Source organism: Sorex araneus, chromosome 3, assembly GCF_027595985.1.
Source record: "Sorex araneus isolate mSorAra2 chromosome 3, mSorAra2.pri, whole genome shotgun sequence".
NCBI lineage: Eukaryota > Metazoa > Chordata > Mammalia > Eulipotyphla > Soricidae > Sorex > Sorex araneus.
The window spans coordinates 96,871,658-96,889,285 of NC_073304.1; the positions used below are offsets into that span (position 1 = coordinate 96,871,658).

At 42.0% G+C, this 17,628-nt stretch overlaps 1 protein-coding gene across 1 annotated transcript in view; it reads right to left on the bottom strand.

Annotated features, from left to right (window-relative positions):
- The window catches only part of ETFA (electron transfer flavoprotein subunit alpha), a 78,383-nt gene that overhangs the window by 19,796 nt on the left and 40,959 nt on the right, over positions 1-17,628 (bottom strand). The gene's annotated exons all lie outside the window — the stretch shown is intronic.

The window sequence follows — 17,628 nt, forward strand, 5'->3', positions numbered from 1 at the left end:
TTAGCTGCTCCTTCTGTCTCTTCGGTATAATTAAGGCTTCAACTGAAAAGCTTCTCCCCCACATAGTGAAATAACAGGTCCTGCTTTGGGGAGCTACCTGGTAACCAGACTGACACTGGGGGCTTGTCACAGGAACAGTAGGGCTTCTTCTCCATACGTATAGAATGGGAGGTACTGAGGTGGCTGTTGCTCGCTTTCACTAGAAGGCAGATAGCTCAGAGGACTGAGGTTCAAGTAGCCCCACTGTGTTTCTGCACTTCTCCTGATCTAAATTAAGTACTCCCTTCAGGTTAAGAACACTTCAGTTAGGATCTGCAAATGATGCCACTGACACCTAATGCTGTGGCTGGTCATCGCCACCAATTACTGGTGGCTGCAAACAAGTCCATTTTTCTTTGTTTCAGTTTCCCTAACTGAAAATGGCCTGTAAGTCCCTTCAAAAGCTCCCCCTGGTCACCTAACATGGAATCAGAGCTGAGAAACGCTGAGCCAGCGACCCCTCAGCTCTCCTGCAGTGACTCTACACCACACGTGGGAGACACATCACTGGGCTCTCTGCGGAGGCATGAAGCATCCAGTGCCATGAGACTCTGTGTGCCATGAGAAAATATTCCAGTCTCCAAGGTCAGTAAATTACTTTAAAAACATGTTGGGTTCGTTTTTCTTTTTAAATATTTTTTATTGAGGTACCATAATTTACAAAGTTATTCATAGCACTCCACTTTACAATCATTCATGGTCAAATTCCCATGTGCCCAATTTCCCAACCCCAGCAGAGACCACCCCTGCCTGGGCTCCAGGACCTCATGGGGTGCCAGGGACCGAACCTGGGTCAGCCTCATGCAAGGCAAGCACCGAAACTGCTGTACTATCACTCTGGATCTGTTTTCATTCTGTTTGTTCTATAGCAATCAGCCAAAGCCTAACTAGGTCCACAGAAATTACCACAGGATGGGAGACAGACCATGGAAAGCTCCATGCACAGCTGGACAGCACAGAGACAACAGTCACTAGACTGACTCCTCGCACAGAATGCTGGCAAGAGGGAAAAATTTCTTTCTCTGAAGAAGAAGCACCATTTTCTAACAGGTACAGGTACTGTCAATGGATAATGCCAACAAAACCTCAACTTAATCTAAGCAGCATTTCTTTCATAAAATATTCCTTAAATTGTTAAATTAAAATATACTTACTAAATAAAATTAGATCGTCGAGTTGAGTTCTAATATAGAATTTTTAAAGCAATTTAGACAAACAGTAAGTGTCTCACTACTCTTAAGCATATTCTCAAAGCAAGCATTGGAAAGGATCAATAGATCTGTAAATGAGTCTGACATACATGCCTACATTAAAATTCAACAAGTTCTAAAAGCCCCTCCATCTGCATTATAAAATGCTAATAAAAATGCTAATTCACTCTGGCAATGAACAACTACAGATATATAACACAAGTGAAATTTACTTTAAACCCTGAGAAATAAATGCCACTGACTTTAACCATAAATTTCACCAAGGTTAACAAAAGAACAAAGCAAATCAAAGGAGGCTATTCTGGACTATCTGAGCCTCTTTTTCTGGCCAGTTTAGTCTAAATAGGCCCAACTGAGTAACAGGACCTTACTGGACTGCCTTGCAAACATGGTTCTCTAAATAAGCATGAAGACACGAACAACTGCCCCAGCTGAGTGGGGTTTGGGCTGCTGTTCCGAGCTCTGATCGCTCTCTCAGGCAGGAAGAGAGGCTTTCCCCCTTTTTCTTCTTATTTCAATAACATGTACAAGCTGATTAGATTAATATCGTAGATTGCTTGTTCGTGGTTGAGAAAGTTTTTTTTTGTATTTCAATAATAATAATTAGTATATACCAAGCTCTCCACATGCTGATTTATGGAGCACTTTAGACAAGGTTTCACAACAGAACAAGGCAATCCCTGCCCTAAGGCACTTTCCTCTAAAATCAGACAGAAGATAATTTGCAGAGACAGAGAGGAGAACAGCAATTAAGAGTTCAAAAAGAGAGGGGATTCAAAAAGAGGTGGGATTAAAGGAAGGAACAGACACGGAAGGAGTAGTTCTAGAGATAAAACCCTTAAAAACTCTTTAGCAAAGGGAAAGAAGGAATCTAGAAGAAAGAGAACAGATAAACCTACACATGGCTAAATTAGCAGTTTGGTCTGGACATTCCGCAGCTCAGGAATGTGGAGTGGTGGGAAGTCAAGTCACAGAAAGGCAGGAAAACCAGAGGTCATTCTGGCACTTGCTCCCTTACGAACACGGACTGGTCAGACAGGAGCACAAACCCCTTTCCTTGGCCAAAATCTAAAACAAGACTAAACAGACTGGCCCAAAGACCTCAGGGTCAGGAGTCGGGTGGCTTTACGAGGGGCTAAGCTGAACACAGAGTCAGGCTGGCAGCTGCTGCGTCCGATGTGCCTAGACGATTCCCCAGCAGAGTGTAGTTGTAGTCAGGCTCTGAACAGGACCCAGGCTGAACTCCAGTGCTTTCACCTGACACACACAGACTGCGGGACAGTGAGCTGTCTGTCCTAGACCTTAACCTGCACGCCTGAAGAACTGCGCTAGCTCCTAACCTCCCTGCGTCTCAGGGTTGCTATGAAGTAGAGTATCTGCTTTCCCCGGAAACAGAGGTATGCCACTCAGACTCAGGAGTTGAGGCATGCTCAGATACTGGTGCTGCTAGCCACCCCCTCCACCCCTGCCCTGAGTGGTTAGGTGGGTTCTTAGGGTGGTCCAGGGGCAAATGTGTACAGCTGCAAAGGATGTACACTGAAGCAGGCATTATTCAGGACCCTAGGCATTTGAGCTGTGTTTTACTACAATAATTTTCCAAGAGGTGGCAGCAGTAAAGTAACTGTGTGAAAGGAACACTTTTTATTTTTTTAATTTTATAGAAAACATTTCGACGGACAAGTAATAAAGCTGGGAAGCCTGAATCCCTGTGAGACAAATTCTGTCATCTTCCAAGAACAGCGTAACAGGAAAAGCAAGGGAGGTGCTGGCAAACTATTATTTTATTGTTGTGGACATTGTCATTGTCCTTTATAGGCAAGAGATTTCTTCTTTGTCCTATGGCTTCAAGACACCATCTAACAATATAGGTTAAAGTTAAGATCATAAATATTTGAAATTCAGTCCCGGGAAAAATCAAAGCAGCCTGCTGGAGCTCTGGTCTCTCTGTGGCCCTCTTACCTTCTGTACCTTCCACTAAGGTGTTAAAAAAAAAAAACAACACAACAAACAAAAAACCTCAAACCTTTTTTTTTTTAATTAAATCACCTTAAGATACACAGTTACAGAGCTGTTCATGGTCAAGTTTCAGTCATACAATGTCCCAACACCCATCCCCCAAACAGTGCACATTCCCTAACCCCAGCATCCCCAGTGTTTGTCTGTCCGTCTCTCTCTGTGACAAAGACACAAAGACAGTCCACAGAGTGGAAAAACATATTTACCTACTACTCATCTAATAAGGGGTTAATGTCCAAGATATATAAGGCAGAACGTTACAAGAAAAAACATCCAACACCATCAAAAAATGGGGAGAACTGGAACTTCCTCAAAGAAGAAATATGAATGTCAAGAGACACATAAAAAATTGCTCTACATCGCTAATCATGAGTGAGATGAAAATCAAAACAACAATAAGATATTATCTCACACCACAAAGACTGGCACACATCAAAAAGAACAAGAGTAACTAGTGCTGAGTGGATACGGGGAGAAAGGGATTCTGTTTCATTGTTGGCGGGAAGGCTGACTGATCTAGCTTTTTTTTTTCCTTCTTGGTTCACATCTGGCTTTGCACAGGGGTTATTCCTGGCTCATGCACTGAGGAATGATTCCTGGCAGTGCTTGGGAGACCATATGGGATGCTGGGAATCAAACTTGGGTCAGCAATGTGCAAGGCAAATGCCCTACCCACTGTGCTGTCACTCGAGCCCCTGGTCTAGCCTTTTTGGAAAACAATTTGGATATTCCTCAAAAACGTAGAAATTGAGCTTCCATATGATCCAGCAATACCAATTCTAGGAATATCAAAAACATACAGCAGAAATGACATCTTCACATCTAAGTTCATCACAGCACTATTCACAATAGCCAGAATCTGGAAACAACCTGAGTGCCGAAATCAGATGACTGGTTAAAGAAACTATGGTACATCTACACAATGGAATACTACGCAGCTGTTAGGAAAAATGAAGCTATGAAATTTGCTTATAAATGGATGGACATGAAGAGTAGCATGGTGAATGAGTCAGAAGGAGAGGAACAGACATAGAATAATTGGTGGGAACTATATATATGTGTACATATATATGTATATTTTTAATGCAGGGAGCAGAGCAGGAGAGCAGACTAGCCCATCCACCCCCCTCCCATTCCTTGCCCAGAGTATCATCAACTTGACCCTCCTGCAAGCAGGAGTCCATTCTCCTACTTTATCCTGCCTGTCCTGCTTCCTTCCAAAAATTTAAATATTTGAAAGCAGATTTTATAGATCCTACATTGATGACCTAACTGCAAGTCTGAGAAACAAGAGGACTACAAAGAAACCATAATACTCTAACAACAATCTGATCCACTGGTGGAATTAACATGCTCAGCGTTCTCTCGTGGATGACCAGCGTTATGGAAGCTTTCCTTAGGTAGAAATACAAATTAAGGGGTTGGAGCAATAGCATAGCAGGTAGGGCGTTTGCCTTGCATGCGGCCGACCCGGGTTCTATTCCCAGCATCCCATATGGTCCCCTGAGCACAGCCAGGGGTAATTCCTGAGTGCAGAGCCAGGAATAACCCCGGTGCATCGCCAGGTGTGACCCAAAAAGCAAAAAAAAAAAATAAGAATAATAATTAAAATCACTCCTGGAATTCCAAGCAGCATCTGGGCTGTGTTCTCCAGCGTACTGGAATGCAGAAATGAAGTAGAAAACCGTCTTTTATTTACATTTTATGACTTTCACTCCACAGGACTACTGCATCCAAAACAGAGATATAAAAACAATATAATGTAAACCACAGACCTAACTTAAAATATATTAGCCACATTAAATTAAGTACAAAGAAACAGGGAAAATTAATTCTAATATTAGTATCTCTATTCTGACTAGCCCCATTACAAGCACCAAATGGCCATGTGCTACTTGGCATGCCGGATGGCACAGAACCAAGGTAATTATAGAACAAGCAGGGGGGTAAAAAGGAGAAAGGAAAAGAACCTCTCTAAGCTCTGCACGGGTCCTGTGGCTTATGGTCTGAGAGCAGATCCAGGACCAGAATTAGTCTCAGGTGGATGCTTTTGAACAAGATCAGCTACAGTGGTATTAGCCTGCGAGACAACCACAGTGCAGAGGCAGCAGTGTGAGGCGCTGAAGGGTGGCCTAAGAGGCAGCAGGACGCAACAGCGAGCAGCCGATACGTCACACACAAACGGCAAAGGCCCATGCAGTGTCATGCTGGAGCATTACAGAAGAAACCAACGCAGATAAAAATTATTGGTTTAACACAGTAAATGTATACTCTTCAAAGAATCTATCAAATGTCACTATCAAGCTCTTTTATTTACTCCTAGAACTCTGAAAAATCCATTCTTAAAAACCACAGCTCTCTCATTATTTTTTTTAAAAAAGTAAATGATCTAATTAAAAGGAAACTTGCAAATACTTAAAACAAAATACACCCCCAAAGAAGGTCAGAGTATACTAGAACTTATGGGCTACAACTAGCTACACTTAGAAAATTATTTGTGACTTTAAATATATTTATATTAGGATAGAAAATATATAAAATAAACCGTAACTCAAAAAACTGCTGAAAGTGAGCAAGCCGAAAAGCCACTACATTTAATCCCTATTACAGCTAAGCAAATACCAGAGAGGTCCAAGTCTGGATTCTTCTGTGTTCTCGAGCAGGTTAGCTCAGCTCTCAAAGACTTTCTCCCCTCATATACAAAAGGGAGAGGAAATATGCAGCACCTAGGGTTGCTGTGACTGTGAAACCACCCACGGAGGGGCCAGGAAACAGGCCAGCGGTGAGGGCACATGCCTGTCAGGTGCCTGACCCAGGCTTGATTCCTGGCACCACAGGTTCCTCAGGCCCTGCTGGGTACAGCCACGGAGGTGCCTGAGCACCACTGGAGTGGCCCAGGTTCCCAGGACCTTGTGATGACACCCAAACAGCATCACATCCTCAGGCCCTGGCACTGAACCACTGGTCCAGAATTGCCAGTGGGCCCCTTGAGCTCCCGAGCAACACCTGGAATCCTCAACCTCCTAAATCACCGCCCCCCCAAAAAAAAAAACACAAACAAATTGCCATTGAATCTTTATGAAGCAGAAGACATAAATTTCATTCCAAATGGAAACTGTTACTGGGCCCGGAGAAAATGCAGCAGCTAAGATTGCATTCAGCAAACCTGGACCGATTCCATGGATCAAATATGGTCTGTACCCCCCAGCACCACGAGTGACCCCTGTGCCCCCTGGGCACAGAGTCAAGAGTAAGCCCTGAGCACTGCGGGCTGTGGCCCAGTCCTCCCCATCATACAAAAAAAGGGACAACTCTACTCATATGTTACACTTCTTTTTGAATGATGTCCTAGAAAATTTTCACTGATACTTGTTAGACTTTTTTCAGTTAGTAGCAACTATGAAGTTAAAATTTCCCCATCTTTTTTATTTGTTTTGGACCCTACCCAGTGATGTTCAGGGGTTGCTCCTGGCTCTGCAATCAGGTGGTGTGCAGGAGACAGTATGGGATGCCAGGGATCGAACCCAGGTCAGCTGCATGCAAGACAAACACTATCACTCCAGTCCCAATATTCCACCAATTATTAGACATCACAGGCTGACCTAGGATGCTGGAGTGAAATTCTTTACACAATTCTAACAATCCTCACAGAGATATTGTATCCCAGACACAGGTACTGAGACATATCAAAACGGTCACGTTAAAAAATATAAAGTTGAGATTACTTAAGTTTATGCCATAAACACACACACAGACTTAATTCTGGAACTAGAACAATATTCTGCCTGCGGCAACATCAAATCTGCTTAACTTTAAACAACACAGAAAGGAAATATTTAAACATCTACTTTTTTGTTTACATGAAATATGAATATAAGCAGAGTGGTTAAATCTGGAGCTTTCAGAGCAGAAAAACTAAGCCAACATTGTTTCCTGTTTTTTAAAAAATCACGCTTGAAATTTCTTTTCTCCTAACAGTATTGCCTTCTCGATGGAGCTGAGGAATGATCATTTGAAAAGTAGTATCTTTTGCAAACCATAATGCCCAAAAGGAGAGAAAGAAGGAAAGTGTCTACCATACAGGTGATGGGGGGGGGAAGACCGGAGTGGGGGTTGGCAGGAGGCATACTGGGGACATTGGTGGGGGGAAATATACCGGTGTTTGATCATTGTATGACTGAAACTCAATCATGAAACCTTTGTAGCTGTATCTCATGGTGACTTAATAAAAATTATTGTTATTATTATTATTATTATTATTTTGCTTTTTGGGTCACACCCAGCAATGCACAGGGGTTACTCCTGGCTCTGCACTCAGCAATTACTCCTGATGGTGCTCGGGGGCCATATGGGATGCTGGGAATCGAACCCGGGTCAGTCGCGTGCAAGGCAAACACCCTACCCGCTGTGCTATCACTCCAGCCCAAATAAAAATTATTTTAGGGGCAGAGCCAGGAGTAACCCCTGTGCATCGCCAGGTGTGACCCATAAAGCAAAAATAAATAAACAAATAAATAAATTATTTTAAATTAAAAAAAATTTAAATTGACATCTGCGGGCCATGGAAATAAATAAAAAGGCTGGCACATGTGCTCTGCATGTGGAAAGCCCAAATCTCTTAGCACCAAATGGTCAAAAAAAAAAAAAAAAAGCTACATTTCTTCAAGGATTTTTTTTTTCTGCCTTTTTTTGGGTCACACCCAGCGATGCTCAGGGGTTACTCCTGGCTTTGCACTCAGGAATTACTCCTGGCAGTGCTTGGGGGACCATATGGGATGCCGGGGATCGAACCCGGGTCGGCTTCGTGCAAGGCAAATGCCCTACCTGCTGTGCTATTATTGCTCTGGCCCCTAAAAAAATTTTTTTTTGGAGACATATAAGTAGTTTTAACTAGAGCTCAGAGATAAAAGGTTCAAATAACACAGACCAGACCAAGTAAGAGTTTTACAAAAGGGACAACTGTTTACTTAACCCTCTTTACTCAAAGACTAGAGACTTTCAAAACACACACACACATACCAGTAGTAAAATAGAATTTATCATAGAAAATCTCTTTCTGAAGTATACTTAAATAAATTTTCTAAGCGTCTGCTACGTTTCCAGTTACCTTCCTAATGGCCATTTGCATATTACCCAACTCCCTTCAAAGCAGGTCTTGCCCACATATCAGGGAGACTGACTTACAGAACAAGCTGAGGAATGTATTGATTACATGTTGTTATTGTGTGGTTAGTATGTTTCGATGTACATTATCCGTACAGAAAACTACTCATACTTTTGAATCAAAATTATAATCTAGCTTCCAATGAAGTTAATATCTGGGTCCAAAAAACTGTCAGATAAAAAAACCCAGAGTATTCTTTTTTTTTTTTTCTTTTTGGTCACACACCCAGCAATGTTCAGGAGTTACTCCTGGTTCTGCACTCAGGAACTCCTCCTGGTACCAAATGGGATGCTCAAGATTGTACCCCAGTCAGCCTCGTGCAAGGCCCAGTTCAGCCCCCAGAGTATTCTTTTACCAACCCCCCAAATAAGGCAGAAGTCCTCATCTAGTCCACTGACAGTTCCTGGCATGCATGGACACCCACAGTTCAGTGCACATCCTGCTGTTTATAAGGCAGGGAATATGGAGCTTGGATTTTTTTCTGTCAGATTCTTTGAATTCCTAAACTCACCCATGAATATGAATATAAGTTCATCCACATTCTCTCCACTGGTTCACTTTCCCCCCCAAAAAAACAAAGGAAACACGAAGTCCTGTGAATATCTTCTTCACAACTCTTCTAGATATAGCATGTCCACGGCTGGAGAGACCTTGAAGAGTTAAGGGACCTGAGCCTGATCCCTCCCCAAACACTGCCCGGTCACTCCTGAGCACAAAGCCAGGAACAGGTACTAGCACCTCCCAGTGTAGCCTTTCCAAGTCCATACCCCCCAAATATGCCCAAATCAGGCGGCAATTAATACCACTGTGTACCTCTTTTCTTTCTTTTTTTTTTTCTTTTTTGGTCACACCCGGCGATGCACAGGGGTTACTCCTGGCTTTACACTCAGGAATCACCCTTGGCGGTGCTCAGGAGACCATATGAGATGCTGGGAATCGAACCCAGGTCGGCCGCGTGCAAGGCAAACGCCCTACCCGCTGTGCTGTCACTCCAGCCCCATGTGTACCTCTTTTCATTCAAACATGAATGTAGTAACACAATTTCTTTTCTTTTTTTTTTTAAACGCACGGGTAGCTTGCCAGACTCTGCCACGCGGGCTCGATACTCTCGGTAGCTTGCCGGGCTCTCCGAGAGAGGCGGAGGAATCAAACTCAGGTCGGCTGCGTGAAAGGCGAACGCCCAACTGCTGTGCTATCACTCCAGCCCCACAATTTCTTAAATAAAAAAGGTAAAACATTTTTAAACATTTACTAACTATATTGTGATCTGCAACTCAGCTTTTTTTTTTTTGCTTTTGCTTTTTGGGTCACACCTGGTGATGCACAGGAGTTACTCCTGGCTCTGCACTCAGGAGTTACCCCTGGAGGTGCTCAGGGGACCTACATGGGATATTGGGAATTGAACCTGGGTCGGCTGCATGCAGGGCAAACACTCTACCCACTGTGCTATTGCTCCAGCCCCTCAGCATCTTAAATGCAAGCCAGAACAAGCAAAAATTTTAGTTCTTATTCTTTCAATAGTAGTATTTTAGTTGTTTTTTTTAATCTGTTGGGGGCCACATTCCCCATCCCCCAGTTCCTGGGGTACTGTGTCAAAGATTAAACTCAGGCAAGGCATGGGCTCAAGTCCCTACTGTTATTTTTTAATAGCAGGTTTGATTTCACATGACACAGAATGCTCATATGACTTGAAATAATCTGTTTTATAAGTAAAGGTTTCCTGTTTAATTACTAAAGACTGAGAATGGCTTCTATACAGTCACAGATTCCTTAATGTGAAAAGATCATTCTGGGGCTGAAGCAATAGAACAGTGGATAAGGCGTTTGCCTTGCATGTGGTCGACCCGGGTTTGATTCCCAGCATCCCATATGGTCCTCTGAGCACCACCAGGGGCGATTCCTGAGTGCAGAGTCAGGAGTGACCCCTATGCATTGCCAGGTGTGACCCAAAAAGAAATAAAAAAGATCATTCCAAATATATTTGAAATGATAGAAATGATAGAAAATGAGATACTTTGCTAAGATTACTCAGATAAATTACAAAAAAATAACTGAGTATACACTGCTGGGAATATATCCCAGAGAGGCAAAAAAGTACAATCGAAACAACATCTGCACATGTATGTTCATCGCAGCACTGTTTACAATAGCCAGAATCTGGAAAAAACCCGAATGCCCCAGAACGGATGACTGGTTGAGGAAACTTTGGTACATCTATACAATGGAATACTATGCAGCTGTTAGAAAAAAGGAGGTCAAGAATTTTGTAGTTAAGTGGATGGGCATGAAAAGTTTCATGCTGAGTGAAATGAGTCAGAAAGAGAGAGACAGACATAGAAAGATTGCACTCATCTATGGTATATAGAATAACAGAGTGGGAGACTATCACCCAAGAACTGTAGAAATAAGTACCAGGAGGTTGACTCCATGGCTTCGAGGCTGGCCTCACGTTCCGGGGAAAGGTCAACTCAGAGAAGCGATCACCAACTACATTGTAGTCGAAGGCCATGTGGGGGAAGGGAGTTGCGGGCTGAATGAGGGCTAGAGACTGAGCACAGCGGCCACTCAACACCTTTATTGCAAACCACAACAGCTAATTAGAGAGAACAGAAGGGAATGCCTTGCCACAGTGGCAGGGTGGGGTGGGGGGGAGATGGGATTGGGGAGGGTGGGAGGGATGCTGGGTTTACGGGTGGTGGAGAATGGGCACTGGTGAAGGGATGGGTTCCCGAACTTTGTATGAGGGAAGTATAAGCACAAAAGTGTATAAATCTGTAACTGTACCCTCACGGTGATTCTCTAATTAAAAATAAATAAAATTTAAAAAAAATAAATAAATAACTGAGTATATGACATCAAGTTATAGTATTCTATAAAGTTTCACATTTCAGGAAGTTGAAAACTATGACAAATATTTTATCAGTAAGGTTTCTTAACTATTGGATCTGCTTTAATTAGGACATACAAAATTTAAAAACCTATGTAAAAATTTTGTAGTAAAGAACCACTAAGATTACCTGTTAGATTTTATCAGCCAAATAATCCAGGTCTCATGAAACATCAAACACTGTCTCCCATTCTCCTGGCTCCCGAAATGGATTCTCTTCACTCGCCAAAGCTGCATCTTTTCCAAAATTACTAAGAAGAACTAGGCCCTTTTGTGGTTGTTTCATCTAAGCTAGACCATTTCTACGTCAAGGAGCTCGACATGCCTACACAACTGTGAACTACAAAGAAGCAAGAGGAAAACAAGCTGCAGGTTTCTCCAGAAGCAAAACAGAAGACTGCCACAGGCCAGAGCAGCCCCGCTCTGAGGCGTCTGCCCAAAACTCCCGTCTGTGATGGCACAGGCAGCCGGTCCTGTGTAAACAGGTACTTGTACTTGCACACCTGTACAGAGTGGGGTGCGCAGAACCAAAAGGGAATAAAAGTCTGAGTATATGTCAAACAGATAAATGGATCAATAACATGTTGATACAAGCACTAAAAATAATTTCAGCCTTAACAAGGTCTGAAACATGCTACCACACAAATTAAATCTGAAAATGTGCTAAATGAAGATAACCACAGTATTTAACAATTATACTTTTATAAAATATCTAGAATGGGCAAATCAGAAGCATCACATAAACGAGGCATTACCAGAGGGTGCTATTTAATAGATACACATTTCTGTTTAGAGTAATGGGATAGTGTAGATATAGAAAGTGATGGTAGGCACATAGTGCTGTGAATATGACACAAATGAATTATACATCCAAAATAGCCAAAATACATAAGAAAAAAAAAATAACAGCTAAAATGACTAATCTGTTATACTTTACCACAATGTAAAGGCTATTTAAAAGTAATCACCTTAACAGAAACTCTCATCAATTCTCTATCTGCCAAAAAATTAACTCAAGCATCTTGTGGTTTTGATAAGCATCAAAAATAAACAAACTACATCATGTCAAATATATACGTGTATATATATTTATCTGTAAACATAAACTTACATACGTACAAATTGTGTGGGAATTCTCTCCACTATGTAATTTATCAATAAGTCTAAAACTAAAAGACAAAACATTAAAAATAGGAGCAATTAGAGTTGTAAAGTTCAATCTAAGTTATAAAGAGACTCCTAAAGCAGCTTATAAAGTTATTACAAGGACTTGGGGAAAAAAGGAGGGGAGGCTGGACAGGCAGTACAGCTGGCAGCACTCTTGCCTTGCATAGGCCAGTCTGGGTTCCAGCCCCAGCATCTTATATGGTCCCTTGAACACTGCCAAGGGTCACTCCTGAGCACAGAACCAGGAGTAGCCCCTAAGCACTGATGGCTGTGGCCCTACTTTCTCCTCTCATACCACAAAAAATAATTTGAGCAGAAGCAAATGTAACAAAGAGTTATCTGTAAGAAAATAACAAATTCACTATCCAATCTAACTAGAGATCCTTAACTAAGTCCGGGTGGAACATTTTCTTTGCCCTGGGCCACTTGGATATTTATAACATCATTCATAAGCCACACAACAAAGGGAGGCAGGCAGTGAGCAGCAGACAAGCACCCACGTCTGTCCTGTCACGTATGGGGCCAGACCACAGGATTTCACAGGCCAAGTAAGGCCGATGGGCCCGACATCCCCCTCTACTGCTCCAAGCAATCTCACTTTAAGAATGAAATACAAGGGGCTGGAGCAATAGCACAGCAGGTAGGGCATTTGCCTTGCATGTGACCAACCCGGGTTCAATTCCCAGCATCCCATATGGTCCCCCGAGCACCACCAGGAGTAATTCCTGAGTGCATGAGCCAGGAGTCACCCCTGTGCATTGACAGGTGTGATCCAAAAAGCAAAAAAAAAAAAAAGAACTACCTTTTCTTGCCCCCAAAAACCACTTACTAAATCCTTTCTAAGCCTGGTTAATACTGATATAGTTAAATTAAACTGAGTTATTTAAATATTCATTAATATATAATCTTAATAGTCGTATCTTTAATCCTAAAATAAACACAAAGACTGAATTACATGTTAAATGATCAACTAACCATTGAATAAAATTACTTTATCATGCACTGACTTATATCCTCATATTCATGTATATGTAGATCAAATCTCATAGTTACACAGGAGAAAAATAGTATTTATATGAAAAACTAAAAAGATAGCTAGAATCAGGACAGAAATTTAGGATAACTTTATTCCTCTCAAAGAACCACAGTAAGACAGCTCCAGCAAAGATCTGCTATCTACTCTTATTGATTCTCAAGCCAGTTCCTAAATTAGATCAACTACAAGACAAATCAATTTATCCTTTTAGTGGCATGTTTTTAAAAATCATAATATGTGCAAAGAATTTAAGAGACTCCAAGACTTGAAGTTTTCAGCTTGAGGGAATGGAGAGGTAGCTCAATAGGCTGGAGTGCTTGCTTCGCGGGCAAAAGTCTTGTGCAAGGTTTGAACCCCTGGCACCACCAGGCCCCCCAAGCACTGCTAGGTGTGGTCTGAAGTAAACACAAAATTTCAACTACATGTATAGAATGGTAATGGATAAAAAAGCCTCTTTAATATTGGTTCAGCATACATGTCTAAAGAAAACAGCTGAGAAGAAAAATCAAACATTGAAACTGCCAAGATACAATCAGGTCGAACTTTTAGTAAATAAGTTTTTAACTTCTGTACAACCAAGGCACAGTTCACAATTTCTGCAACTTCTCCTTTGTCATTTGCAGCCTCGCCGTAAGGGCCCTGATCATCCAGGCCATGTAATTACCTCTCAGAAGCATGCTTAGGGTGTCTGCTGGACTGCAGGTCTATACAGTGTTTCTCCTTGTCCTCTTGGGGATGAAACATCAATTGCTTTCAGCTAAATGCACTCACATATGAATATTTTAGTGCAATTTAATGCTTCTGTATCAACCCCATAGGAATAAGGCATCAATTTGTGAACATAGTTCTTCTGGAGTTAAAAGCCAAGCTGGATAATGCAGTATGAAAGGGGTTGTCAATCTTTAGCTTTTTAGCAAGTCAGAAAAGCAGTCCATAAACTCAGTCCCAGATGCATACAAATAACTATAAAGTTTGTTCTTACACTGACTTCCCAACATTCAGAAATTTTCAAAGGAGAACCCAGAAACAAATCTTATTGTCTGGGAAAATTCTCCCCAAAAGGATTCTTAATCTGGTCTCAGTGCTCTCCACTCAATGGACCAGTCATCTCTAGTAAAATACGAAAATATAAGTAATCTACTTCCACTAATGAGTCATACCACATGTAAAACTATACTAAAATCTCTGTAATGTTTGTAATTGTTTATATGCTCAGGTAATTAGAAAGACAAAGTCATTAACAAAGCTTCTAAAAGGCAGTATTTGAAAAAGGTAAAGTCACCACTTAATATGTCAGGCTTCAAAAGTCCTGGGGGCGCAGTAGGGCACTGGAGAGACAGGGTAAGACTATGCACTGCAATGTGACCACCCTGGTTCAACGCCCAGCACCACGGCGAGTCCCCTGATTATGACCAGATGTCCCCTCTGACCGAAGATCTAGGAACTGCTCCTGAGCACCAGAATGTGGCCCAAAAAACCCTCACCCCCATCAATTTTTTTTAAAACTTACATTCTAATTATAGCATAAGTCTGATATTGTTAAGCTCAACAACAATTAATGTGTTAGAAAATCCAATGAGATTGCCAGGCAGCAGTTCAAAAACAAAAACACAGTACTGTTAATAATTTCAAAGTAAAACAACAACAAAAAGAAATATTTGGCAAATGCAAGATTTTTGGTTCTGAGAAAATAACTAACACACAGGGTTGATACCCATGTGTTAGTACTAGGCAAGGTTTAACACATTTCATCTTTACAACCACCATCTGAAGAAGGGACCATTATTACCAGCATCACCTACCTGAGAAAACTGATCAAGCAGTGATATGTCAAAGGTCCCACAGCAGAGAGGGGGTAAAACAAAGAGCTGAATCCAGGCCATCTACCAGGAAATCTGGACTTGTATCAACGATTTTTGAGCCATACAACACTGTCTATGAGAGTGAACCTTTTAATCTGCTAAGGGCATCAAACATCCTATCTAGTGATACAACAGACCTGGTGACAACATCACACCTACTGGTACAACACTAGCATTTCTTATAAAGGGTCAACAGTGTTTATCATCATCTCTTCTATTAATGGTGCACAAGGAGACACTGCTGACCCAGTAAGAGTAACATAAAAATATTAACTGCATATCTAACTATTATAACTTTTATAAAGAAATTACAGAATGAGTTCGATATTGAAAGATAAAATCATGGCCAAGAGCAAAGACAGGGACCTTCCCCAAATTAATCCGCACCTCCAAATTCCCCACTTGAAGAATCGCTGCTATCTAAAGTCACAACTCAAAAATTTTAAAACCGATACTAATTTTTCCTGAGTGCAACAGTGAAGGTACTTAGAACTCCGAGTGACCATCCCATCTACACAGCAGTTCTATCTCAGTTGTTTTCTTAACAAGGTCATAGCTTATGTTCAAGGGAACACACAGAGCTAAACATTTTGTGATTTATTCTTCTTTTCCATCTCGGTGCATAATAATCTAAGTCTTTGGAAAATAATCCATAATTCTAGTTCTGCGGTGTCAGAACCCACAAAAAGAATTCACCTCATGGCATCTGGGTGTGAGCCCCCGAACCAGCCTCCTCAACTTCCCCCTGAACAGCAAGGGCTGTTTCTCCCACTCTCGCCAGGCAAGGCTTCCGTAGGTAAAGCGTGTTGAAGTGGCCTCGGTTTTGAACTAAACTTTTATGCATTTACAAGCATCATTCGAGCACTTTTTCATCACTTACTGACATCTCCTGACCACATTTGGAGCAGTGTAGAAGAAATACCAATCCTGTCCAGTGGGAAAACACTGTGTTCAGAAACTAATACATGTGTGGAATAACTGGTGCTTGAAATGCCTTTTATTATATATACTTATTCATAAGAAATGAACGGTGTGGGGATGGACTGGATTCTTCTCTTTAAGAAATAAAATACAAACTGACTTTCTCCTCTTAAAAAAATAAAATACAAACTTAGGTTCTCTGAGACCTCAGTATCCTCACAATTTCAGAAATAGGCTCAATTTACGGAAGGCAGGCAGGCCAACATTTAAAAACAGTATCCGGTGGAATCCAGTGGGAAGAAGCTGCTGGCAGGGCAGACAGAGGGTCCTCTTTGTAGGGGCTCTAGAAGATGAGGGGAAGAGGCCCTGGGTGCAGGGTCTCAGCATGAGTTGAGGAGTACTACCCCAAAGAAAACAGGAATAATAGGGTCCAGCACACAGCTAGAGATATGAGCAATAAGAAAACGATTTTTTTTTTTTTTGCTTTTTTGGGTCACACCCAGCATTGCTCAGGGGCTACTCCTGGCAGTGCTTGGGGGACCATAGAGGATGCTGGGAATCGAACCTGGATCGGCCTCGTGCAAGGCAAACGCCCTACCCACTGTGCTATCGCTCCAGCCCCACGAAAACGCTGTCTTTGATAAAAACAGGTATGTTGAGTTTTTGACTGGCACATTTTGCTTCTGTAGAGAGAACAGTAAGTGGGCTTATGAAGGTGGAAAAGTCGGTGCCTGAGAATAAAGCAAACGATAAAAAATAAAGGGGTAAGGGACCAGGGGCCAAAGAGACAGTACAGCAGGTAGGGTGCTTGCCTTCTATATAGCTGACTTGAGTTCAATTCCCAGCACCCCATATAATCCCCTAAACTCCACCAGGAGTGACCCTTCAGCACTGGCAGGTGTGGCCCCAAAGCCCCTCCTCCCAAGAATAAAAAAACAACTAAACAAAACTGGGGGACTTAAAACAGAGGACTGGAGCGATAGCACAGTGGGTAGGACATTTACCTTACATGCGGCCAACCTGGGTTCGATTCCTCCGTCCCTCTCGGAGAGCCTGGCAAGCTACTGAGAACATCTTGCCCACACGGCAGAGCCTGGCAAGCTACCCGTGGCGTATTTGATATGCCAAAAACAGTTTAACAATAAGCCTCACAATGGAGACGTTACTGGTGCCCGCTCGAGCAAATAGTTGAACAACGGGATGACAGTGATAACAGTGATGACAGTGATGATGACCACTAAAAATTATCAGTAAACTAATAGGGCAAAGTCAAATTTCAGTTCAGGTCGATAAATTGTACAAAATTTCTAAGGTTATGCAACCCA